Source organism: Canis lupus, chromosome 11, assembly GCF_011100685.1.
Source record: "Canis lupus familiaris isolate Mischka breed German Shepherd chromosome 11, alternate assembly UU_Cfam_GSD_1.0, whole genome shotgun sequence".
In the NCBI taxonomy this organism is placed as follows: Eukaryota; Metazoa; Chordata; class Mammalia; order Carnivora; family Canidae; genus Canis; species Canis lupus.
Window position 1 is genome coordinate 22,004,608 of NC_049232.1, and position 27,130 is coordinate 22,031,737.

At 47.4% G+C, this 27,130-nt stretch overlaps 1 long non-coding RNA gene across 1 annotated transcript in view; it reads right to left on the reverse strand.

Moving 5' to 3' along the window:
• Window positions 1–27,130, reverse strand: part of LOC111098026 — a 123,877-nt gene that overhangs the window by 20,153 nt on the left and 76,594 nt on the right. Inside the window, exon 4 of the long non-coding RNA XR_005366678.1 lies at window positions 26,154–26,332. This is a non-coding gene — a long non-coding RNA (uncharacterized LOC111098026). The remainder of the gene's footprint in view (window positions 1–26,153; window positions 26,333–27,130) is intronic.

Sequence of the window (27,130 nt, forward strand, 5' to 3'; positions counted from 1 at the left end):
CACTGATGTTGAAATACAACAAATTAATGAAGACTGTAAAAAATGGTAATAATTCTACAAAATCACCGTGGGATGGTTTTTGCCAGGTAAGTAAGTTGCAGCCATCTGATCAGAAATCACATATAGTACATCAAGCTATCTTTGGTACTTCAAAATGTGACCATTTGAAAAGGAAATGTACTGACAATTATATCCATTCTGACTTTCACTTGTTGAGAATAAAGACTGCCCATACACACAACATGTTATTAGTGGCAAAGTGCTTACATGTAACAGCATGATGCCATCTCTCCTTTCTTGTCCTTTTAACACATAAACACAAACACTGTCAAAATAAACCACTGGCTTATTTGTTTAGGGAAAAATGCAAGAATCCAAACACGAGGTCACAAAAGCAGCTTTTGTCTGTTGGATGTTGAATCACATATTTAAATTTCAATCTGCACTTCAATACATATCCAGTCCCCAACAAACATGATAGATGTCATAATTTATTTGTTGGCAGAGCATACTTTTCCTTATTTAACTAATTTAAAAAATCAATTAAAGCCTGGAAAGTACTTATGATGGCACCTAATAGATAGAAAGTACAAAATGAATGCTAGCCATTATTTTTATTATTATTAAATTATGATCAGTTGTTAAATGGGTAAAAAGTTTAAATTCCTGATATATAATTAATATTATTCAAAGCCATTTGTGGAATAAACATGATATAAACTTTAATAATGCTTCTTTAAGTTAAAATCACATCTTTATTACATGCTACTCAAAGACAATTAAGTAATTTTTAAAATTCTTTTGGGGGCTGAGAGATTAAATTACTGCAAAAAAAATGGTCCTATGAAAGAACAGATTGATGGCTAGGCAAAATGGCTGAAGGGAAGAAGGAGATATAGTTTTCTAGGTATGGAATGAATAAGTCATGGGAATAAAAGGCACAGCATAGGGAATATAGTCAATGACATTGCAATAGTGTTGTACGGTGACAGATGACAGTAGCTACACTTGTGGTAAGCACAACAGAACATATAAACTTATCAAATGATTATTCTGTATATCTGAAACTAACGTAACATTGTGTATCAGCTATACTCAAAAGTTTTAATGTTCATATGAAAAAAAAAACCACCCTACTGAGTCACATTCTTGGTTGGTCCTTTATATTCCTTTCTAGTCTTCTCTACTCTTGCTCTGTGCCCTGGGAGGCTGACTTGCCAAAATTGCATAAAGACATTTCATTCCCCACTGGCTTCCAGTCCAGCTAGTAGGAGTCACCATGAGATGAGAGGGGAGGAAAGGAAAGACGTTAGAGCATTTTTCCCCTATATCCTCTCCTTCCAGGCAGCAATTTTCTAGCGCCACATGTCTACCTAAGGCTGCAGGCAGAGACCGTCCCCCTTGCCCACAGCTTTCCTTGGCTCCAGGACAGCTCCTCCTTCTCCTTCTCAGTCCAGGGACATAATGGCTTCTGCTCTTTTTTTTTTTTTTTTAAGTTTTTTTAATTTTTTATTTATTTATGATAGTCACAGAGAGAGAGAGAGAGAGAGAGAGAGAGGCAGAGACATAGGCAGAGGGAGAAGCAGGCTCCATGCACCGGGGGCCCGACATGGGATTCGATCGTGGGTCTCCAGGATCGCGCCCTGGGCCAAAGGCAGGTGCTAAACTGCTGCGCCACCCAGGGATCCCGCTTCTGCTCTTATTAGCTATTGTTTCACCATCCTTTTTTTTGATTCCCTGCATCCTGCTCCCACCCTTACAAAACAGTCCTTTTGTTAACCACTCTTTAGGTGCTTTTTTGAGTGTACCGTTTTTCTCTTACTTGGTTCTGGAAGTGGCCCCAGAAAATAGGCCCTAAAAATAGGATATGGTGATTGCATTACTCACCTATTTGATGAGAGCATGGATAAGCTTCTTTCTAAGGGTAGATGAGATAATCTGTGGTAAGCAATGCCATTAAGATTATTCAGATCACTGAGATGACACATGATGGGGTGCAGATAGAAGACAGAGTGCTGGGAACAGACAACTCTGGTACTCTGTCACTAAGTGACAATGGTGATCACAAAGATCCTAGGATGAGCAAACTGCTTCTGACTGCTTAGGGAGAATACACCTGCAGAAGGACAAAATGAAAACCTTGAATCCTTGAGTAAAAGAACAGGTAGACATTCAGGAAGACTCCATGGCAGGTATAGAAGGAGTGTCTCATCATCTGTGTTGCAGGGCAGATATGGTTGAGGAGCAGGCATAAAGCCTAAGCATAAGCATTAGAGAGTTGGATACCAATTAATAAGAATCTTTGCCAGGCCACTTATGCTAAGTCAATGGTTCTCATCTGGGAGCAATCTGCCTCTCAGAAAACATTCGGTAGTGTCTGGAGACATTTTGCATTACCATGCTGGTATCTGGTGGAAAGAGACCACAGAGGCTGAAAATATCCCACCAAGCACAGAAGAGCCATAGACAAACACAACAATCACCTTTCCCAGAATCTTAGTAGTGTTGAGGTTATGAAACACTGTCCTAAGGTAAAGGTGCTCTTGGAGAAGACAAGATCCCAGGACATGGAATGGGGATGCTTAGGGGGGTGAGAACTTTGAACCCCTATATTCTCTTGAAATTTCCTCTCTGGTTGAGGCAGATCCTCATCTTTATAAAAGGGAACTTGATTTCCCTAGTATGGAAGTCTGGTGTGCAGTTACTGATGCAAATCCTAGTTCCTAAAAAACAAAACAAAACAAAACAAAACAAAACAACAACAACAAAAAAAACAGAACCCCCTTGCTTTTACATGGCAGGGATAGCAGTGCACCTTCACGATTTTATCCCAAAGTTCCGCCAACTCTCCTGTTCTAACAGTCTGTTCTCTATCACAATTCAGTCTTAATTTATGTCTTGCTATACCATAGAAAATCACAGTAGTCTATTATGTTAATATAGTTATGCTAATTGGACCTGTTGAGAAGGCATGAGTGAGCACCATGCATATTTTAGCAAGACATATGCATGCCAGAAAACAAGTGATAAATTCTACAAAAATTTAAGGGCCTGATACATAAGTTTCTAAGGGTGCAACAGTCTAGAATATCTAGGTATAACCCCTCTAAAATGGCAAAATGCTGCTTTTCTTTTTGCCACTCACCACAGAAAAAGAACATAGCACCTGAGTGGGTCACTGGATTGAGGAGGAAACATATAACACATTTAGACATCTTGTTCTGACCTCTTGCTTAATATCTGGTAAGTCTTCCAGTTTTGAGAGCAGTCTGGATCAAGAGAAGTTTCTACAGAAGATCCTGGCTATAAACTGCTCTGTTGCTCTGTGACGTGGTAACACAGCATATTCAATTGTACTAGAAATATCTGTGGCAAACAAAGATGTCATATAGGGTATAGAGCCTCTGGCAAGCCCTAAAAGGAAAATTATAGTACAGGTCCCAAGGTTTTAGAATAAGAATTCTGCTAATAACAGTATTTCATGTGTAAAGCAGCTTCTGGCTTCCTATGGAAGCCATGGAAAAGATTCAACACCACACCATGGGACACCAGGTAACTATATGTCACTTCCTCCAGAAGTAAGAATAGATTTTATAGCAGATAGCTCAGACTCCCATGGTACTTACTCCTTCTGCTTCACTATGTCTGCCTCAAACCACACCTATGCTCAGAGGGAGCTCTCTATAGTCAGTGAAGAGTGGGCCAGGGGTGAGCATGGCCTGGTTTATTGATGGCTTGCCCAGTAGGCTGAGTATGCTGAAACAAGTCAGAAGTGAATGGAGAATGTCCTGCAATCCCACTCACGGGTGATCCTGGAAGACAATGGTGAGTGGAAGTCTTCCCTGTGGGCAGAAATTCAGGAGATGTATGCAGTGGCCCACATCACACAGAAGGAGAGCGAGCCCGATACATCTGTACTGATTAGTCAGTCACTAACAGGTAGACAGCTGGTCAGAAACAAAGAACAAATAAGATTGACATATTGGTGACAAAGAGTGAGCCACTCAGAGTGAGTTCGGAGAAGGTTTGAAGACATCCATGTCTCACAGGGATGCTCACCAAAGGGCATTCGTGGCACAAAAGGCCCTCAATCATCAGATGGATGAAATGACCTTTCTTTGTGTATGCCAGTCACTGATGTCCTCAAACACCCCACGCTTGATCAATAGGCCCATGTAAAAAGTAGTCATGGTGACAGGAACAAAGGCTCTTACTCATGCACTCAACAATACCATGATCCTGTATGAACAAAGGTTTTAGGTCACACAAGCAGGTTAAAAAATAGAAGCCGACCAGCCCAGGTGTTGACAGAGGATCAATGATGCATGGAACGGATGGTGAACCATCAAAACTATGATTATCGTCTTATGCCTCACAATCAGCTGCAGAGCAGACCACAGCACCTACGTTTTATGTTGTTTACTTTTTTTCCCACCACCTTACAGAAAGGTCACCAGTAGACAGTGACATTTTCATTAGATTCCTGGCAAAAATATAAGGAAATGGACCTCCTCATGCTAAGATCCCATAGCTAATGTGACTTTGTGTTTCCATTGTGTTGGGCCTGGAGTGTTTCCCCTGACAAAGGAGTAGAATGGGGACTGAATGTGCCAGATATTCTCCATTTGCCCACCCAATCTGTTCTTCCGCTTGCTCCACTTCACTCTGGGTCCTGGTCACTGGCCTAGGCAGACTACCCAGGCTCCCTCATTGCCTCTGGCTCTTGGTTGGGTTTGCCACTGGGCATACTGGCAGGAGATTGGCAAATGGGAAAAATAGAGGCTGTAGGGTTTATTTGCCCAGTGCCCTCTATGCCAAATCTCAGGGTACAGCCATAGCTTATGGCCAGATTCCACCCAGCGGCTTCTCTCCTATGACTGCAGCTCTCCCTGCAGGGGTTTCTAACAGTCCCCTCCTCACTGTCTTACAGCCCAGGGTACTAATGGTCTCTGTGCCCTGGGTGCATCATCTTATCTTGCTGCTCATGTCATTGTAAACAGTCACTTCTTTAACCTGTCTTGCATTGCCCATCTGGGTTCTCTATTCCTTTCCAGCTGAGATCCTAAGTGACATAGGAAAATTCATTTCTCAGAGCAAAAAACTAAGGTCTAGGGGTGGGAAGGGCAAGCTGCTCCTTGCCTGCCCATGGGGGCCCCCTCTGGGGAGCAAACCACGGGCTCTGCCTGGAACTGGTCATCCAGAGAACACACCTCCAGAAACCTCCTCTCCTGTATTCAGATCATAACATGATCTGCAGGCTGGTTTAAAGGTTTTCCGGATAGGGGGGTGGAGGTGATATCAAGATAGGTCTCCCACCCAGGACTTTAGGGCCCCACTACAGGATACTTCCATGTCATCTACTATCAGTCATTTCAAAGGAGGCACTTGTGCATCCAAAAGGTGCTACTGACCTGAACCACCAACCTTTGGCTTGAATGTGTAGCTCCACCTCTTCTGCCTCAATTACCTCAGGGAGAGCCATGGCGAGTCCACCTCTCAGACAGTGTCTCAGCTTCCCATCATACTCACGCACACGCACACACATGCATGCGCACGCATACACATCCACGTGCATGCCCACACGCACCAGTGGCATTTCATGCACCAGCCCTGTAACAGGCATGGGGAGAGAAGCGATTTTAGTTGTCTCACCAGACTGGTGGAAAATTTCCTAAGCAAACAGAGACACTTTTAAAACGGGAAGGAAAAAATGGGAAACAGCGAACCAACACACAATGGAAAATTATGCAGCTATTAAAGGTATTTATAGAGTTTGAAACAGCACAGAAAGTATTCACAACAAAATATTAAAAGGAAAGAGTAAGGTACAAAATTACATAGGATTATACAAATACACACACAATATGCTTAACACTATGTAAAAATGCATAAGGGAAAAGTGGACTGGACATAAATGTACCAAAATGCTAACAGTGGGGCACAGGGGGACATTTCTCTGTATTTAAAATTTTCTCCTAATAGACATCAATGACTTTACATCCTATTATAACCTTCTTAATTATACATGTAGTTTTGAAAAATATTCTCATTTTAAAAATACTCAAACTGGAGGTACAAAACAAAAGTCCCCTTGAGGCTACCATCCCCAGTCCTGTCCCAAGACTATACTGCCTTCGGCTGGCTTCTTACGTATATAGAGAAATAAAGTTATTATGGAGGGAAGGGTTTTTTTTTAAGATTTGGTTTTTTTTTTTTTTTTTTAATTTTTTTTTTTATTTATTTATGATAGGCACACAGTGAGAGAAAGAGAGGCAGAGACACAGGCAGAGGGAGAAGCAGGCTCCATGCACCGGGAGCCCGACGTGGGATTCGATCCCGGATCTCCAGGATCACGCCCTGGGCCAAAGGCAGGCGCCAAACCGCTGCGCCACCCAGGGATCCCTTTTTTTAAGATTTTATGTATTTATTCATGAGAGACACAGAGAGAGAGGCAGAGACACAGGCAGAGGGAGAAGCAGGCTCCATGCAGGGAGCCCGACGTGGGACTTGATCCCAGGACCCCAGGATGAGACTCTGAATCGAAAGCAGCTGCCCAACCACTGAGCCACCCAGGCGCCCCACGGGAGGTTTTCAACATAAATGGTATGTTACGTAAATTATTCTGTGAATTACTCTCTCCACTGAGTAACGAAACTTGGGGGGTCTTTCCACAACACTGTAGACTCATCTAGCTTAAGGATGTTTAACCTTAAATAGTAGGTCCTGGCATGGCTATTCTGCCGTTTATTTAATATTCAGGACATTTAAGGTTATTTCCATTTTGTCCCTGTTAAAAGAAATTGCACTGAACAGTTGCATAAATGATTCTTTGAGATATTTGGACTGACTGTGTCTCTCGACTAGACACAAGGAAGTGGAATTTCTGATTGGAGGTGTAGATATTTTAGTTTTAAAATTTCCCATAGATAGATCAGATCTCCCCAAATGCCACTGATTACTTCTAGGGAGTAGAGGCTGGTCTGGGCTCTAGAGGCTCTGGAGGTGGGGTTTCCTAGCCTCCGTGGGGTCTTGGGGTCTCTGACTAGGGACCTGCCTAGCATCTGGCAACTTTCCATGTCTGCCCGCTAGATGTGCCCCAAGGACCAAGCCATAGACCTGCAGCATCCTATATATATTCAGATCATGAAAAGATGTATTGCCTAGGAAAAAAGGTTTCTCAAAAACAGTCCACCTCCCACTGAAGCTCACCACAGACCTCTAGGTCTCATGCAGAAAGGAGTTTATGGTTTTCTAAAGAACTGTCCCCTGGGGCCTCAAAGAGCCAAGCATTTTAACATTTCAGATACTTAATTTATGGAAGAAACAAAACTTAGAACAACTGTCTTGATTTCTGTCAAAATGGTGTCTTTACTTGAAGAAGCAATATGGATTCCAAGTCAACCCAATCTCAGCTCAGGTGGGCTCTGTCTGGCCCTTGCCCTCAAAGGAGTGTCCCCAGGAAAGCCACAGGAATGCCAAGCTCGTGGGAGGCTGGGTTGCACGTTGGATCCAGTCTGTCCATCTTTACAGAGGCTGCATCTCGGCACATGCCACTGAGGGAGACGAAACCCTTGACCTTTCACAACCCAGGCAAAGCACTCTCTAAAACATCCCTTTGCAAAGCCCCTGAATTGGCCTCCGAGGGGCCTCAGCACTCCCACCTCTGACTCCCGTCAGCCCAAGGCAAGGAGACAGGTCCAGAGAGAGGCAGGATCTGCCCACGTCCTCACATCCTGCCCATGGCTCTCCCACATGACCCTTCCTCAAGGTCTGGCAGGCACAGCCCAGCAGCTGGGACAACGTACGAGTGATGCCATAGAAAGGCTCCAACAGCACCTTTGGGGCTCAGGAGAAGGAGAGGCATCTGCTTGTATCTGTGTTGGGGTTAGGGAAAGGGCCCATGGAGCAGGACCATCACAGGACTAGCACAGACCCACAGTCATCACTTGGAACTCTTGCTATGACTTTGGGAAAACATAGGTGTCTAAACATTATAGTCATTGATCACCTACCAATCCTCAGAACAAATCAAAAATCTGTCCCTTTGACTGCCCTCCTAGCTTGGGCCCACTGTCTCTGTCCTGCTAGAAGGTCTGCCTACTTCTACTCTTGCCTCTTAATGATCTACTCTATACAGTGACTAGAGGTCTTTTCTATAAAACAAATTATATAACCTATCCCCTTGCCTAGAAACTTCTAATAACCTCCCATTGCTCTTGGAAAGATTCAAGTCTATCACAGCCAACAAGGCCTCCATGAGCCAGCTCTGGCCACTTCTCTGGCCTCCCCCACATTCAACCGCTCCCAGCTCTCAGCCCTTCTTCCCATTCATTGTCCTTCAACATGACACACTCGATCCTGACCCAGGGTCTGTCTTAGGTTCCCCAGAAGCAGAAGCCAAGAGGAGGTTCGTGTGAGAGTGATTTATTAGGGAAGCTTTCCCACAAGAAGCCAGGGGGAAAGTGAGCAAGAAGGAGAAGGGGACAAGGCCAGGAGAGTGAGCTCTATGTAGCAAAATCCTGCCAAGGGTGGCTGTGCTACGATACCTCTGGAGAGCCCTGGAAATGGTGTGGGCTACCCCTCATCACGGGTGAAGAAGCTGGTGCCCATCAGTCATCAGTAAGGGCTGCCCCCAAGGGGGAATGCCAGTCCCCAAGTACCTCCTGCTCTCCGTGTAGAGGGAAAGCACTTCCAGTAGCCTGAGGTCAGTTTGCCAACAAAGAGCCATAGGCCTGGGCGAGAGACAGGGAACACAGAGGAGAAGGTGGGCACAGCATAGGAAGGGACCCACAAGAACATGGGCAGAGAAGCCACAGCACCAGCAAAGGGTCTCTGTCCCTGCTTTTTCCTCCATCTCCTGCCAGGACTCACACCTTCCTTTCATTAAGGTGGCCACTCAGATGTTACCTACCTAAAATAATCTTCCCTCCCGCCACCTTCCCTGATCTAGTGTTAGTTTTCTCTGTGGCACAAACCACCATCTGTGACTATCTCATACATTTGCCTCCCACTAGACAGGAAAGGAAGGGACCTGGTCTGGCTCATTGCCACCTCGTGTCCCCAGCACCAACACAGTGGGTATTTTGAGCACTCCATTAGTGCTGCCCAGCACATCTCAGGCAACTTATGTAACTTACCACCAACAGCAGGTCCCCTCGGCCGCAGGGGATACGTTCCAAGACCCCCCAGGGGTTGCCTGACCCTATCAATAGTGCTGAATCCCACATATACTGTTTTTTCCTACACATACATGGCTATAAGGTTTGATTTATAAATTAGGCATCGTAAGAGATTTACGACAATAACTACTAATAAAATAGGATGATTATAACAACACGGTATAATAAAAGTTACGTGAGTATGGTCGGTCTCTGTCTCTCTCTCAAAATATCTTATTGTACTGTACTCTCCCTTCTTCTTGTGATGATGTGAGTGGATGAAATGCCTGCATGCTGAGGTGAAGTGAGGGGAATGATGGAGGTGTGGTGACACAGTGTCAGGCTACTGATGACCTTCTGACCTTCTGATGATTTCTCAGAAGGAGGGTCATGTGTTTTTCAGCCCACAGTCGATCTCGGATCATCGAAACAGCAGATAAGGGAGGGCTACCATATTTATAGTTCATCAGCACTCGTGCAGTTCACACTTTGCTAAATTCCTTACTACTCATTTAATCCTTCAAATAACCCAAAGGGGTACATATGTTAGTGTCCTCATTTTAAATGTTAGGAAGCTGAGACTCAGAGGTTAAGTAGCATGGTCACAGTCGCACAGTGGAGCAGAGGTGTGGGCAGGGAGTCCGGCTGGCTGAGTGGCCCCAGAGCCCTTGCTGTCTGTGTCATGACCTGCTGCAAGGAAAGCCATCATTACCCGACCTTGAGGCGCCTCCCCAAGAGGTGCCATGACTATTCCAAAGCCCCAGGACTGGAGGGGAGTGGGGCTGGGATTCTGACCCCAAAGCCAGTTCCCCACTGAGGCGTCGCTGTAAGAGGCTGCGCATGGGTGGCCTGAGTGGTTCCTCCTCCCGTGACCACCCCCTGCACTTTCTCAGCCTTCACCACCGGTCCTGGGTGACTGTTTCTAGCCCACCTCCCAGGGAGGAAGGAACTGCTGTCCCCTGGCTGAAGAAGTCCCTTCAGGAGGGACTCCCACTGAGACATGGGGCCCAAGGGCCAAAGCCCCTTCCCTCTTCCCACAAACTCTACAAGCCATCGGGTGGCCAGAGCTGGGATGTTAAGGAGATTCGGACATTTTGCAGCCAGTGTCTCTCTCTGCAGCAAGTTCAAGTGCCCCCGCTTAGAGGCAGAGCAAAACCCTCAGGAGAAACCTTCCAAACAAAGCCAGTAATGGTTACAGAGGAGCATGTGCATGCGTGTGGGGGTGGGGGTGGTTGTGTGTGGGTAAGTGTCTGTATGTGTGTGTCCTGTCTGTGGTGTGTGGCGTGTGTGTAGGCGGGGATGGAGAGGCAGGCAAGCGATGAGGCGGGGATGTAGCGCCCGCTCCTCAGGCTGGAAACCTCCCGCGCCCCACTAGCTCACCGGCCACGTGAGCCCAGACAAGAGAGCCCAGGACGCGGCGCGCCCCCAAGCCCGGGCCACACAGCACACCTGGGAAGGGGCCCGATTCAGCTGCGATTTACCCCTCCATTAGCCAGACTTTGACGCAGACACGAGGGCACCACTCGGCCAGCAGGGCTACCTCCCGGCGCAGCTTGCCAACAATTACAGCAACCCCCAAATTGTTAGAGACGACTCGTTGGGGGGTTGCTCAGTACCTCCTAATTAGTGTTAAACACTGATTATCCGAGGCTATTGATATTGGCCTTAATCAGTAATTACAATTCTCACATAAAATATTTAATAAGCATTCATAATACAAGAAATTTGATTAAGAAGAGAGTATTTTTCTTGCATTTCCACACTGGTCTCCTGAAGGCTTAGCTGGGTTTCCTCTAAGCAGGAGTAAATACAGCTGGCACAATCACCCACCAAAGGCGGTGGGAAATAGCAAACTCAGATCCACCCACCCCCACTCCTCTGAAATACTCAGCTCCAAAAAAAAAAAAAAAAAAAAAAAAAAAAAAAAAAAAAAAAAATGGGCAAAGGCCACAGATGGGAGACACACAAAAGAAATGCAAATGGCCACAAAAAAAAAAAAAAATCCATGGGGAAATATTTAGCCTCACTAGTAATCAGGAAATGCATGCTGAACTCAAGCACTGTCTCTTCAATGAAATCAGCAAAACTTATAACTAGAACTCCGCTGCTGTTGGTCAAAGCACGTCCTGGCCCATCAGAACCTCTTCTGCCACAGTCTTGCCTCCTCCGGAAAATGCACCCTCCTGCAAGGAGCCGCTTCTCCCCACTGCAGCCACGTAAGAAGTGAAGCTGCCAGGTTCTGCGTTTCGGTCCCTTCCGGCTGCTGCAAGTGGTCAGAATGAGAGCTCTGACCTAAGCTGGGCACCTCAGAGTCTCATGTTGCCCTCAGTGTTTGGTCAGGCACAGACCAGTAAGACACTCCCCTCTGGGATTTCCATCTGGGACAGAAAGGACCCCTTCAGTCCCTCTCTACTGGCAGAACTGGAGGACACAAGCCTGGGAAAACCAGCAGTGACCACACTCTGCCAAACTCGCCGTGATGCTTACCCCTGGGTTCACACGACCCAATACCTAGCTGGAAGTAGAGCTGGTTAGGATTGTCGTCACAAGAGCAAACAGACCCCCAAACCCCAGGCTCCGGCTCCCCACCCACCCCATTGCTCCCAGAAATGATGGCAATTTGCCTGACTTCTCATCTCAGAGAGTCCGAAGGACCACCCAGGAGCCCAGAGTGAACTCCAAATCGGGCCCTCACCCTGCTCTCTGGGCAGCAGGAGGAGCCCTGGGGAACCCTCCCACCGAGGAGCCGGGAGGGCCTCGGAGCTGCCCCCTCTGTGAGAATTCCAATCACTGTTTTGCATCACTGGTGCCACCGCCGCCACCGCCACCACTGCCCACCCACACAGAGGAGTACAAAGTTTACAGGAGCAGTGGTCTCCAAACCTCTAGCAACTCCCTTCGGGTGGAAGAACCCAAGTACAGAAACTCCTAAATGCTCAAGCTCCACAGCCCTTTAGCTTTTCAAGAAGCTCAGCTTTCCTCTGCCAAGATACCCCCTATGTCTTTTAAGGGCCCAGCTCAGGATAGTTAAGTAAACTGCCACGTGATTTCCAAGTGTGCACACAACTCAAACCAGACAAAAGGGATCCTATTCATCGGAGTCCAGAGGGCTGCTTTAATAAATAGCGATCATCTACAACTGTGTGCAAGGATAGTCCGGGTTTACACCTACTATCCAGCACCATCATCAAAGACACTTCTCCCCCTTGAAGGCAGTAAGTTAGCATCATCTGTCTAGAAATCTATAAACAACGCGCCCCAGCCCCACAGACACACCCCCTCGTGCCTCTTCTTGCTTCCTTCAATGTGGTGGCATCTCTCGTCTCATCAGGATTCCTTGCAATGTCTCTTAAAGTTTCTTTTCACCGTGCAAAATGCCTAAGGAGCAAAGTCCAAAATTCTTTTTCAGACGACAGTGCACAGAATGGCTGAGCCAGCCCTGGCCCTTTCTCTCATCTGTGTGCCGGGCTACCTGTCCTGTTCTACACACCAGCGTCCTTCAGTGGTTTGGGGAAGCATTTCTCTCTCCAGACTGGTCTTTAGTTCTAAGACAAGCTGCGGCAGCTTGACTGATGCTGGGGTCCAAGAGAAAATGAATTTGCCTTCATGGGGCTCCTTCTTCCAGGTTTGGAGAGAACAGGAGAAACTCCTTCCTGGCCCCACCACCACAGTCTGCCCCCTTCTAGAATGGTGCGCTTACAGGCGGGACTTAGGAAGTCTCCTCCCAGGCAGGTCTGCCTGTTATTCTCTGCCCTCCAATGGGAATGCCTGGTTCAAATCCTGCTTCCATCATGGGCTAGTTCTGTGACCTTGGGCATATCACGTAACACTTCTAGACCTGCTGCTTTATTGACCGAGTTCTGAGGTTAGATGAACAAATGCATACAGAGCATTTAGCCTGGTGCAAAGAAGCTTTAGACAAGTGCTAGCTATTGTCCTTAATAATAATAGTGAACGACCCAGGGACACAAGTTTAAAGTAGATGGATAAGGTATACCTGGGTGAGAAACGGCCTTAGCATCTGCAAAGCTGTTATTTATGGCAAATCTGATCACATACTGAGTGTACTGTAAGGATGCATAGACTGAGTGAGGCCCGGAGGACCGAGTGCCCACCATCCAACTCCAACCTCTAAAAGGCCAAGCAGGAGCAAAGGTCCCACACCCAAGAGAACACACCATTACTTGAAGAGCACCCAGCCGAGAATTCAGTTTGTATGAACTATACGCCACGGGCACCATTGTATCTGCAGTTGAGAATACTGAGACTGAGATGGTGTAAGTGATTTATTCAAGGTCACCCAACCCGCAAGTGGCAGCACAGGGCTGCTATCTTCCAAGCCTGGAGTGGTAATGAGGAATGCCTAACACCACTTCCTGTGCTCCAAAAAAAGGTTTGTGTTATTGCCCAGGATTGAGGCAGAAATAAACAGGACTCAGTGAAATGTTGACTTCAGAGAGGAAGGACTAGGGGCCCCCCAGGGAACAGGGTCAGGGGGCTGATGAGAACACTTTCTTGCACCTGTGAGCTCCAACAGAAACAGACTGTCACTGAGGAGCACAAGAGGGCAGCACAAGTGTCACCCACCTTCCACTCTGCCCCCCCCTCACAGAGCACTCCACTCTGCTACATACTCGCTCAATGAACCACGCTCCACTCTCCCACTGAGGGTACGTTGCTGAGGGCTGCATGTACCCCAACCACTGCCATTTTGCCTTGTTCTTCTTATGGTTATCAAGAGCTGTACTCCAAGGGACAGGTGGGCCTAAAGCAAAGAGACCAGCTCCAGGTAGAATTCAGCGATGGCACTCTGCTGAGGGTCCAGTCTGCTGCTACAGGCAAGAGGAAGGATAAGCATGACACCTTTGGAGGACTTTTGGGCACCTAGGAGTCAAAGTGTCGAACTCTCCCACGATATTCTAGTGTGCACTTTCTGTGCTGAATTAAGCCAGGAGAGCCTCTTAGCCGGGCCCTCAGCAGGCCCCCCATGCTCCCACAGCCTCAGAACTCCTCCACATAAGCAAGCCCAGGGCCAGTTTTCTCTTCCACTCAGGTGGCCTTTTACAGCTTAGTCAAGCAGAGGAGGTCTCCATGTGCTCTACAAGTTCCTTTGGGCCAGGCCCACGTCCTTCCACTTCTCTGAAGCTGGAAGCAAGGAATGTTTTCTACTTTAATGGCCACCATTCAAGGTTTCATGGACCAAAACTAAGGCCAGATCACTTTATAATCATTCTTCTGACTCCTGCATAATTGATGTCCCTTATGCACTTTTCATGATCTAATTTATCTACCTCCTAAAATATTTTGTAAAACCTGAGTCCCATCTGTAATGATCTATGTCCCATTACAAAGTCCACTGCCGCATCCATGGACAGAAATTTAGCCGCATTAGGTGGAGGCACGACTTTCTCCAGCAGGGATGAGGCACCTGACTGCTTCGCTCAGGAAACACGCTGAGGGGATGGGAGGAGGCAGAGGGGCTCCCAGAGACACCAGCCTCGAGGAAGGGAGGCAGGAGTTGAAGGAGCAGAAGACTTTCTGGGCATAGCTACAGAGCACCAGCGTGGCCTTGAGAGGTAGCAACAACAGCAAAAAAAAAAAAAAGAAGAAGAAGAAGAAAAGAAAAATCACAAAAACAATAGTAACGGCTCCCGTCACTCTGTCAAGACTTTCAAGCACCAGGCATGTGCTAGCACCTGCCAGGCATGATCTCATTTATTCCTCACTCATGAGGTAGGGACTAGGAAAATTCCACTTCACAGATAAGAAAACTGAGGCTTAGCGAGATAAGTAACTTGTTCTAACCTCTGCTCCCTTCTATACCTCTAGGTGCATCTCATTCCTAACAATGTGCATGTTCCATGAACCTAGAAATCTTTCAGTTTCTATAACCAACCAGTAAGCCTTTTAGGGTCAGGTTGTCAGATTTTGTTTAAAAAAAAATAGACACTCAGTTAAATGTGAATTTCAAGAAAATCATAAATAATTCCTTGGTATAATTATGTCCCAAACATTGCATGTCATCTCCTATACAATATGTAGGGCCTACTTACACTAAAATATGATTTCTTGTGTATTTGAAATTCAAATATAACTGGGTATCTTGTGTTTCACCTGGCAACACTCAGTGTGTGGCCAGGCCTGTGCAGGGCTCTTTGGGGTTAGCAGAGACCGCCCTTAGAGGACCCAGGCCACCTGGAGAAAATAAGACGGACAGCTGGACAACAGACAAACATGGACATGGGTCACGGTCTGAACCAAATTTGCCTGGTGGAGAACAAAGGATTGCTGAGAGATGTGTGAGAGCCTTGCCATGCAGCAGTCTTCTGTTGGAGCGGGTACTTGCACTGACCCCAGAGATGGGGTGGGAGAAGAGAAAGAACTAGAAGGAAAGAAAGCTGGCTCCACACTCAGCACTGGAGACCCATATTTCAGCTCCTAGGTGCAGCCAAAAGGCCCCAGGCTGGAGTCCATTGGCCAGAGCAACAAGCTCTAGAGGAGGACCGAGCTCACCCCAGCCCACAGGTGATACTGCCCAGAGCAGCCCGCCTGCTGTCTACTTCCCTGACCAAGTCTACACAACCGCCCACACTCATACCCCAGGCCTTGGCTTGCTCTGTCCCTCCTGCCCAGAAGCTGCCCATCCTCTCAAACCCTGCCTTCCTTGAGGATCCAGCTCAGCCTAAATTCTCTGGGAAGCTTCCTACATACCCACCAATCTCACCCCAGCTGGGCCAACCTTCAAACCCTTCTCTTGCACCAAACATTTGCCCATTTATGACTTACTAAGCACCTAAATAGAACCTGGAACATAGCTGGTGTTCATCAAGTGAACGGATGAGCGGGTAGATGAGGCAATGGGTGAATGAGCCGATGAATGGATGAGCTAATGAATAAGTGATAATTACTGTGGCTTTGTTCTACAATCCTTCTATGTGTGCAGGTCCCAGCAGAGGGAATGGAGAGCATACGGGAGGAGGGCAAGTAAAAAAAAAAAATAAAAAAATAAACCCTTGCACGCTGATGCATCTTGCCACAACCTGGCACCCAACTGAGGCCCAGATTCAACAACTATTTGAAGAGGTGGAGTTAAATGGGGAGGAAGGAAATGTAGCAGGTACCACTACAAGATCCTGGGAACCACTGGCTATACTCTAGCTTCTAGTAACACCTTCTTGTAGGACTTAGGCAAGTCACAAACCACTGTTGGCTTCAGTTTCCTTAGCTGGGAACAGAGTGCAGACACGTTGCTCCAACTGTCCCTTGGCTTTGTTGCAGGGATTATGAGATCACCATGATTAGTACCTCCCACCGTGCAAGGCACTCAGGAGGCCTGGAAGCTTGGCGGATTCGAGGCACTGGTCCTTAGCAAGTTTCTCTCCTTCCTGGCAGCCTGCCACGTCCAGACTTGCCACTGCCCCTGACAGTGATAAACACCCCTCACGAGCCTAGCCACGGAGCACTGCTCACAGCCAGGCTTCTCCAAGTCCGGCCTGTGAGCAGAGGCCAAATAAAGATGGATATTCTCTCGTGCGCAGCAAACACAGTACCTCAGTCAGTCTCTTGGCACCTGAACCGCCTTCATTGTTCCAGCGTGGAATTCCACAGATACTAATAAACACTTCCATTACTTCTGAAGTTTTATTTATGGTTTTTGTTAAACCTTTACTCTGAAATTTGCCATTTTAAACACTCCCTGACTGAGTAAGATTTATACGGGTTCTTCACACAGAAGCTACCTGTAATGGACAGAGTCAAAATCAATTTATAGGGCCTCAAGAGCAGCTGACAACTCATTTTTATCGAGAAAAGGTTTTCTCAGGAAAAAGAGAGAAAACATTAAGATCCCAGAAACATCCGCTTCCCAAGATGCTGACCACACTGAGAGTGCCTCTCTGCACCTTCCTTAAAACTAGCTCAATCAAGCAGCACGAAACCAGAGTGCCCTTCGGACCAAGGAAGGAAGCAAGGATGCCAGCCTCCCGCAGAAGGGGCCCTGCCGCTCAGTGGCCCTGAAATGCTCAGGGAGGTCCGAGCTGCAACTGAACACACAAATTCAGTGGAAGCCAAGAGTGGGGAGGCGGCAAGGGTGGTGGGGAGTCAGCCATGTTGCACATTTATTCAATGTTCTAAATTCTCATCTGAAAAATTATGAGATTTCCCAGTTACAGGATCTAACCATTTGTTGGCATTGGGGGGCGAGGGGGTACTTTCTAGGGAATTGGGCCCTGGATTGCAGTCCTGTGCTTTATTGGTCCACATGGAGCCAAAAATGCCTAATCTACAAGCCTAGCCTGTTGGGCAAAGGAATTGAAACTGGCCTCCTTATGCTTATGCTACTGAAGTTCCAGAAAAGGGAAGTGTATTTGGCTCGTGGTGGCATCTCCTTGATGGCTCTCTTCTCCCATCTGTAGTAAAAGCTGGCAAGGCTTTTCTTACTCCTAAGATAGTTCCCTCCAACAGTATTTCTAAACATACATTGCACCTTCTTCACAGGCGTTGTCATTTTGACTTTTTTCCCTGTCTTCTGAAAGTGGAAGGGAAGCAGAAGTGGGACACTGAGGGCTCTGCTGCCCTCAGCTCTTGTGCGGAAAGCCGCTCCTCCTGGCTGAAGGACCTACCTTCTTGCCCATGATATTTCTGCAGGGGGAGATGCTCCCCCCTCCTGTTTAGGCCATGTGCCCAGAAACCTGGGCTGATCTTTCTGCAATACCGAACCCCTGGGCCACTGTAGAGTAACACGGGTTCACTGGACACAAAGATGGAATCAATAGGCAGCCTGATTTTTTATAGCCCTTATTTTTTTTATGTTAAAAATATATTTTTGTTGTTGTTGCACCGTCCCCTTTATTAAGAATATCCTCCTTTGTCTCTTTTTTTTCCTTTGTCTCTTCTTAACAGTCTTTGTTTTAAAGTCTATTTTGTCCGATATAAGTATTGCTACTCCAGCTTTCTTTTGACTTTCCTTTGTGTGATACATGGCTCTCCATTCTCTCATTTTCAATCTGCAGGTGTTTTTAGATCTAAAATGAATCTCTTGTAGGCAGCATATAGATGGGTCTTGGGTTTTATTGATTTTATTTAAATTCAATTAATTAACATAACGTATTATTGGTTTCAGAGGTACAGGTCAGTTTTATAGCCTTTTTTTTTTTAAAGATTTTATTTATTTATTCATCAGACAGAGAGAGAGAGAGAGGCAGAGACACAGGCAGAGGGAAAATCAGGCTCCATGCAGGGAGCCCAACGTGGGACTGGATCCCAGGACTCCAAGATCATGCCCTGAGCCAAAGGCAGACGCCCAACCACTGAGCCACCCAGGTGCCCCAGTTTTATAGCCTTTAGAGAAGAAAATGAAATCATTTCATCTTTGGACATTTCAATACTATTGGAATGACTCTTTCTTCCAAACAGTGAAAATAATGTTACAAAAGTATCTTTTTTATTATTTGTTTGCATCTCTCCCCCACACTCTGGTGTTTTCAAATGAAAAAAAAAAAAAAAAAAAAAACTATAGCACTTTCTGTACCAAAAACTGCTTAAAAGATTTTTTAAAAATAAAATAAAATAAAATTCCCATCTGAAAGGAGCTTCACCCATATTTTCCAGGCCTTGTCAGATAAATTAGGAAATTTCTTCCTTTGAAGATCAATGGTATAGAGATGACTTTGAACTCTTAATATCAGGCATTAGCAAGATAATGTTAGGTTTTATTAAGAATGAAAAGAATTTACCAATTTTCTTCTAACAATTCTCTCTGGACTCCACAAGGCAGATAATCACTAGATAATTTGTTCAGTGACTCTTCTAGTTCATTCAAATCCACTGAATTGTTTAGTGGGTGAAGAGGGGGTTGAGAATAAGTCCTTAAGAAACCAGTTACCAAACTGCTGGACCCTGCAGCCTGGCAAGAACACACAGCTCTGGAAAAAGCCAGCATACCAAAGAGTCTGGATCTATTAGTCTGCTCAGACTGTTCAGACTGTCATAACAGAATACCACAGACAGGGCGGCTGAACCAACAGACATTTATTTCTCCCAGTTCTGGAGGCTAGAAGGCCAAAATCAAGGTTCTAGCCAACTGGGTCTCTTGGTGAAAACTCTCCTCCCGGCTTGCTGATGGCCTCCTTCTCACTGGGTGCTCACATGGCCTATTCTCAGGGCGCGTACACAGAGAGACAGTGCATGAGCTTTCTGGTGTCACTTGTATGAGACACTGACCTTATTAGACAGGTCCTCACCCTCATGACCTCATCTAACCTCAGTTACTTTTTTGGAGGTCGCATCTCTAAATACAGCCATGATGGACGCTAGGGCCCCAAAACAGGAATTTGGGGGGGGATGCAAACACTCAGTTCACAACACTGGGTTCACCACAACTTGGTTGTCTCCCATTCAAAAACTCCAGGCCCCACTTCCAGGTGCCCTCAGGTGATGGAGAACTTCTCCATACCTGGTCTTTAGAGGGTTGATAAGTGCAATAATTAAGGAACTTGGAATCAGGGGACACTTGCGTGGCTCAGTGGTTGAGCGTCTGCCTTCCGTCTCAGGTCATGATCCCAGAGTCCTGGGATCAAGTCCCCACAGGGAGCCTGCTTCTCCCTCTGCCTGTGTCTCTGCCTGTCTCTGTGTCTCTCATGAATAAATAAATAAATTTTTAAAAAACAATAGAAAGAACTTGGAATCAGACAGATGTATGTACATTCTACTCTGACCTATTAAAGGTGTATCATCTTGTGTCATTCATTTAACCCCCTGACCCTCAGATTCCTCTTCTGTACAGTAGGGAAACTAATAGCTTCTACCTCACTAGGTTGTGGTGGAGACAGAGAGGGATGCTGGAAGTGCCTAATGGAATACCTGGTACTTCAAACTCAGGAACACGCCAGCCTCTAACACCCCCCTGGGTGGTCTCACCCCTTCTCATGGCCTTAATACCATCGAAAGGCCAACGGCCCCTATATATCCACATCTCCAGCCCCAAGCCCTCTCCAAAACTCCAGATAAGGAAAGTCAGCTACCCCCCAACACACACATCTCCATGCAGACAGCAAAGAGATAGCTCGGGCTCATTAAGTCTACACGGGCGGGCTCTGATCCACCCGAAGCTTGGCCAGGCCCAGCTGCTGAGCTGAAACCGTGGGACATCTTAGACTCCCCCATCTCCCACATGCATACTTAGCCTGTTAAGAAATCTATGTCCTGGACTGAACCACTATTCACCACCTCTACGACACGTCTCCAGCCCAGCCCACCATCACCTCTCACCTGGAGGCCATAGCAGCCTCCCAACTGGCCTCTCTGCCTCCAGCCTTGCTCCTAAAATGGTCAGGTTTACACAGAGCACACAGAATGCTATTTTTAAAACAGAAGTCAGATCACCGTCTCTCTTCCATTCCAAATCTTCCAGAGGCCCCCACATTGCTGAGGGTGGAGCTCTGTGGCTCTTTGACCTTGTCTCCTACCACTGCCCCCTTGCTCACCCTGCTGCAGCCACACAGGCCTCCAGCTGCTCCTTGAGGATACCAGGCACACTCCTGCATCAGGTCCTTATGTACCTGATATTTGCTCGGCCTGAAATGCTCTTCCCCCAAGTATTCATCTGGCTAATTCCTTAAATCCACCTCAAAATGCTCAAATGTCATCCTATCCAGGAGGCCTACTCTGTTACCCTGGTCAAAAGTGCAATCTCCACCCAAACACACAGAGACACCCCCTGGTGGTCCCATTCCTCTACGTGGTGCTCCTCATTCTTTTCCCCTTACACTGAGCTCTTCCTAACATACCATATACATTACTTATGTGTTACATCTATTTGTTTACTATCTTCTCCTGCTAGACTATAACCTCACAAGAGAGTGATATTCACCTGTTTACAGCTGCATACCTAGCCCCTAGCAGAGTGTATAGCATGTAGTAGTCACTCAGGAAATGTGTCAGACAAAGGAAGGCTCATATACATTTCTTCCACAATTAACCACAAAGCATCTTCAAACAGCATTAGGGTCTCACCCCTTCCAGCTACTTTCTCAGGACTCCCTTCTATAGAACCCCTTGGCAAATAGCCCCTGTCTCTCTGTCTACACATCTATGTTTTGGATTGACCCCTCCGTGAAGCCTTGCCCATTCCCTTTCCTCTCTACCTGTGGAAATGCAATTTGTCCTCCAAGGGCCATCCTCCCTCCCCCTCCCCAGAGGAGCCTTGGCATCCGATGGGGGGGGGGGGGGCTGCCCTTCTCATCCATCCCCTTCTTCCACCTATTCTCCCATCCTACTGAGCATCAGCATGGGTGGTGGTCTGTTCCATACTCCCTGCTGCTCTGTGAGACCTTTAATGTCAGAACCGTGTTTGCTCCCCTCAATCCCACCTACCAGGCCAAGCACACCTGAGCCGTTCCTAAAAAACTAAAGAGTGAACTAGTATGCCTCTGCATCAGCTCGTAAATTAAAAAGTCAAGAGTAAACCCTCGTTTTGGAGAGTCAGCTAATTTGGCCCCTTGAGACAAGAGTGACAAGTAATGATATAATTACCTTCCTCCAGCCTGGCGCACAGCCCTGTCAACAGCCCCTGAAGGAATCTGCTGCCCGTCCTCGAGATGTGACTCTATAATGGAGTCAAGTACAGCCTCTCACCTCCTGCAGCTGCTGTGTAGCCCTGCCCTCCCTCAGCTCCCCTCGCCCAGGTGCCCCCCCACAAGACTGCTTCTCCAAACCCACTGAAAAGAAGCCTATATAGGACTCTGCATATTTAGGAAAATAAAAATGATACATATGGCACAAACATGAGGGCCCCCACAGTCCCACACACCAGTTTGACTTGATTTTACTCTTGAAGTAATGAGTTAGTTGTTCATTTCTTGTTCCAAAGAAGGAATGGGCATCCTCATGCATATGACCAAATATATCCACCAGCCCTCATTCTGTGGGAAACCAACTGACACACCACTCATGGCACCCCAGAGCTCATGAGCCCCCAAGGGCTGCTCATCCCTACATGTCCACATCCACATGGGAATCAACATATAACAACATCTGTGTTTCCAACACTCCACCTGCCTCTTGTCCCACCCCCAGCAAGGGATTGACAACACCAAGGCCAGGAGAGGAAGGTGAAGCTCTGTTTTAATCACATTTCCACTCCTTTTGCTCATTTTCCCAGAGGAGAATATAGTGGAAGTCATGGAAAGTCGAAGAAATAGGATTATGTTAAATTAGGTGTCCCTCCCCAAGTCAGCAGTGATCTCACGGCCCAAAGCAGCAATCAAAGTTTTATTTGCTCATAAACATTAATGGGACCAAACTTCAGGGAAAGGATTGAGAGAAGCCAAATGCCAGAGAGCAAGCAGTGCCATGAAACACGGGTGTGGGGCAGGATGGGGAAGGTCAGGGCTCTGGGGAAAGAGACCCCAAATTCTTCGTCCACAGAGGAACTGCCTTTGCCCACTTAGGGCAATGGATCTGGGTAGCTTTTCTAATGCCTTAGAATCCTATAAACATTTTTCTTGAGCAGGAAGAAAATGTTTAAAATAAAAAATGTGTTCTTTATGGCTCAACCTCTGCCAAGGAGCAGTGACTACAGAGCACACATCCCACCGTGAGCAGGCTCTTCTCATCCCAGACCACCTGACACCAGGGCAAGCACCCCTGTCTCACACATATGTCCTCCTACAATATTGCAGACCCCAATGTCAATTCTGCTTTATCAATAACAACCCAAGTGATTTTAGAAAAATGCATATAACTTCAGCCTCTGTTGTGTCACCACTAACACGGGGCACATCCCCTGTGCCTACCGGGGGCTGGAGGTTGTGTGGTTATTGAAAGTACACTATGATCCAAGCCAGGCCCTGTGCTACAAGTATTATATGCACACACTCATTTGATCCTTTCAACAGCCCTATGAGACAGGTACTACAATCCCCATTTTACAGATTTAGAACTGGGGCTCAGACAGCCTACACCTCTGGATCAAGGTCTTACAGCTGGACCATGGCAGAGCCAGAACTAGAACCTTGGTTCTGAGCCAAGAGTCTGTGCTTTTTAGGCCATACACTATGGGATCTGATCCCACACCATGTCAAACCCCAGCCTAGGCCAGTCGTTGCTTAAGCAAAACCTGCTCAATTGAATTGAAGCTTACTTCCTCAGAGTCACGTCTCCCAGCAGTAGCCCTTTGGAGGCCTCTTTGCCAGGCTGAGTTAGAAGCAGCCCAGGTCTGTTCTTCTTCCTCTGACAAGGAGGGGAGCCATGGGAGAGTAGAAGCTGTTTCTGACCTCTCCAGCCCTATATCCAGGTTTTAACTGAGAGAGAGGGAGAGCATATTTTCTTTCCCAATTTCTTTTCACGTTTGAATATTGGATTTCCACATGTGGATTTGTAGAAGCTCAGTTCCCCAGAGGAATTCCCGGAGAAGCCATCTGCCTGTGTGCTTCTGAGGCTCCTTGGCAAAGGGAAATGTAGGATGCTAATCAATCATCCGAGGGGGAGCTGCTCACTCTTTCCCTGGGAGCTGGGCAGGCACGTGCCCTTGAACATGGAGGCTGTATCACCAGAGAGGCAGAGATTCAGGCCCTGCAGATGCTCTGACCATTCCAGGGTCACCTCTGACTTAGGTCAAATCAACTCTGCCCTAGTCAGGGGCCAGGGCAGTAAAGAGCCAGGACAGAGGGCCAGGTAAGGCCTTGAACAAGCTGCCACTTTGTATCAGGAGTGCCAACAGGCTGCTGCTATGGCTGTGCCCAGACCAGAGCCTATCCCTGACACAGAGGGGGATCCAGATATAACACTGTGAGGATACCCAAAAGAAGTCAAATCACGGAACTCTCCCCAGGAGGTCGGCTCAGAAATATGACAGGCCAGTAAGGCCAGTACCACACTGGCCCTTAGATATGGCTGCCCCAGCTCCAGCAACATCTCTGTGGGCAGGAAAGCCAGGTCTGTATAAACCACAGCAGGCTACAGTTGGGTGGGCCTTCTAGATACAGTCTTCCCTTCCAGGATAGCCACTGGGTTCAATTTATCTCACTGGGAATGGAGGAAGCATTGGCAACAAAACAACATGACAGACAAACCAGCTTCCAAGTAGAGTCCTATTAACTAAACCTTGAAAAACCCCAGAGAGCATCTGGTCTACCATGTAGTCTTATCACTGGAGAAACCCAGTCTCTGAGAGAAACAAATACTTCTCAAGGACATACTACAAGCCTCCCAATCTAGGACACCATGCCAACACTCACCAGAATCAAGTCCTCTAAGGCTCCAGGTCAGTGGCACACACCTTGCACAGACACCAGGGAGAAGATAGGTGAAGATGGCCACCCCTCAGCCATTCCTGATCCTTCTCAAGGAAGCCCCAACCTCTCAAGTGGTTTCTCCTTCCTCTCTGCATCCCTCTTTCCTTCTCTCCAGGCTTCAGGGATTTCTATCACATGTTCAGGCTGCCCCTGGTGCCTTGACAAAAAGGTTTTCAAAACGAGAAGAACTTCCTTAAATATTTCATCACGATATGCAAAACAAGGCATTCAGAGCAGCCTGGGGCCTGTGCTGCTGCAGGGGAGAGAAGATTCAACAGATGGAATGTTTCTGCTCACATCCTGTCCTTCGTGGAATTTCCTAGACCCAGGTGAGCTTCATTTGGCCATGCAGGTGAACATACAGACTGGCCATTGAGCCAGCTGCTCAGGCTGAACCAGGAAGGAACCGGCCTGCATGCTCAGGCTGGCAGGGGGCGCTTGCTGAAGTGTGCTGCCTGAACAGATGTGTCTATGCTCTGGCTCCCACAGGCCTACCCCAAGCTCAAGGGAGGCCACTGCAGGCCTGGTGACAAATGCCCTAATTTCCACAGTGGGAGGAAATCCAGAGCTTGTGAGTCCATAGCATAGTTGGCATGAGAATATGGAGTAATCAAGTACCCAAGATGTATATGTGAGTGGAAGAGCCTGGCACAGGGTTTTTGCAGGCTTTCTGTATCCAAAGAGATCTGTGGTCAAATATGTTTGGGAAACAGAGGGATAAAGAAAATTTAACAGATGTCTTTTACAGAAGGACTTCTCAGAGCCTGTGACATGCTGATGGTCATTAAGAATCTCCAAGAAGGGAGCATAGGATATATGGTGTTTTCCAGCTTCACTCAGAGGGCCACAGGCAGCTTTAACAGAGCATCTCCCAGGATTACACCCAACAGGATCTTCTGAACAGAGTGAAATGCTATCTAGGGGAAGCTCAGGAGAGATATATAGACATTCCTAGGAGCCAAGTCTCTACGAGGTCCTAGAAACATGTCCCCTCTTCTAGGAGGCCAAATTCCCCACCCAGAAACACCACTGGAAAGAGACATGCAATGCCGAAGCCTCCTATTCATGTGGACGTGGGACTCATGAATGTAGGTATGTCATGGGGGGACAGGGGCATCCTCTGGAGTCTTCTCTGGGGACTCAGGGAGGCTCCCAAGCACTGAAGATGCTGACACCCCCGGGTCCCTCCAGGTGCCACCCTGTGCACCTGTTTACTCCCTGCTCTCCTCCTACTCTGCCTACCAGTGCTTCTCTACCCCAACTGCTTTCCAAAGTGTGCCTGACACGGCTGTCTCTCAGATAAGCACACAAGTCTGTTTTGTAACCACAGAGAAACAAATCCATGCTATCAGATTAACAAACCAAGAAGCTTCAAAACTACCAGTGCCCGTCCCTACCTCCAATGAAGACCAGACTGTGTTGAGTCCAGGACTCCTCATCCTCCTCATGAGCCCTCCTCCCTTCCATCTTTCTTATGGGTTGGTCTCAACCTTGTCTGTCCCCGGGTGGGGGGCACTTCATGTCCATCTCCCCCAGCTATGTCCCCTAGCTCAGCCCCAGCTCCTTCGCTCTGACCCAGAAGCCCACCACTGCCCTTGCTGGACAGCGTTTCCCTCCCAGATACACCCTCAGGTCAACCAGTCTTCCCACAAACAACCAGGAAAGCTCTGGAAACAGCTCCTGGAATCCAGTGCACACTCACAGAAGCCCAGACGTGACAGACTTTTCCCTGTCACCTGCTCTTCACCCAAGGACTGCATAGTCCAAGAGCACTTCCTTCATATGGAAACGTAGGCTCATAGGCTTGGGCCCCACACAGCTGCTCCACATGCTTTCTCCTTCTGGGCTGATGTGCCCCTTCACAGGCTTTTCCTCAACAGGCTGAAAAAAAGTAAAAATAACATTTTAATTCATGCACTTTGAGATTCCAAAAAATGTTTTCTAGAGGTTCAGAATGTCATCATCTTTGAAGTTCAGCTAAGCCAGCTGCCTCACTTCCCAGAGGAGCTGAGAGAGAGAGAACGCGCGCGCACGCAAAGGGGAGCCAGTTCTGGGAGGAGGGGTCTGCCGAGGCAAGTGTCTAAAAATACCAGATTTCGTTATTGTGAACGATGAACCATTCTCGTGTATGTGGTTCCTGGACACAGCTTCATGTCAGCTCTACAGCAAGGCTGGTTTAGAGAGAAAACTTTCAAACCTGCCTTTACATAGGGGAAGCAAGACAACTATACACACCAGGGTCAGGAATCAGGTCTCCCCTTCTTCTCCCCGGCAAGCTTTGCTCACTGTGCACGTACACAACCACCCTCACCAAAGCCTGCCCTACCAGGGAAGTTCCAGGGATGATCGAGGTCCCAGGAAGCCTCTTGTTGCTCCAGATCACTGTGCTCCCATGGCCCCATGCTCTCCAAAAATGACACCCTTCACACAGACAACACAGCTGTCTGGTTCCTGCCCGCCTCCCCGCACCAAAGGTCGTGGGCCTTAGCCATTGTGTCCCCAGCCTAGAGGCCTAGAATGGATGGACGGATGGGAAGGAGAGGGAGAAAGAGGTGGAGGGAGGGAGGGAGGGAGGGAGGGAGGGAATCCAGGTGGCCATAGCCTCACCTGGCCCACTTATTCCTCTTCTGCTCAGAGGGACATTGTAGGACTAAATGACCACAAGTCTTGTGACACTAC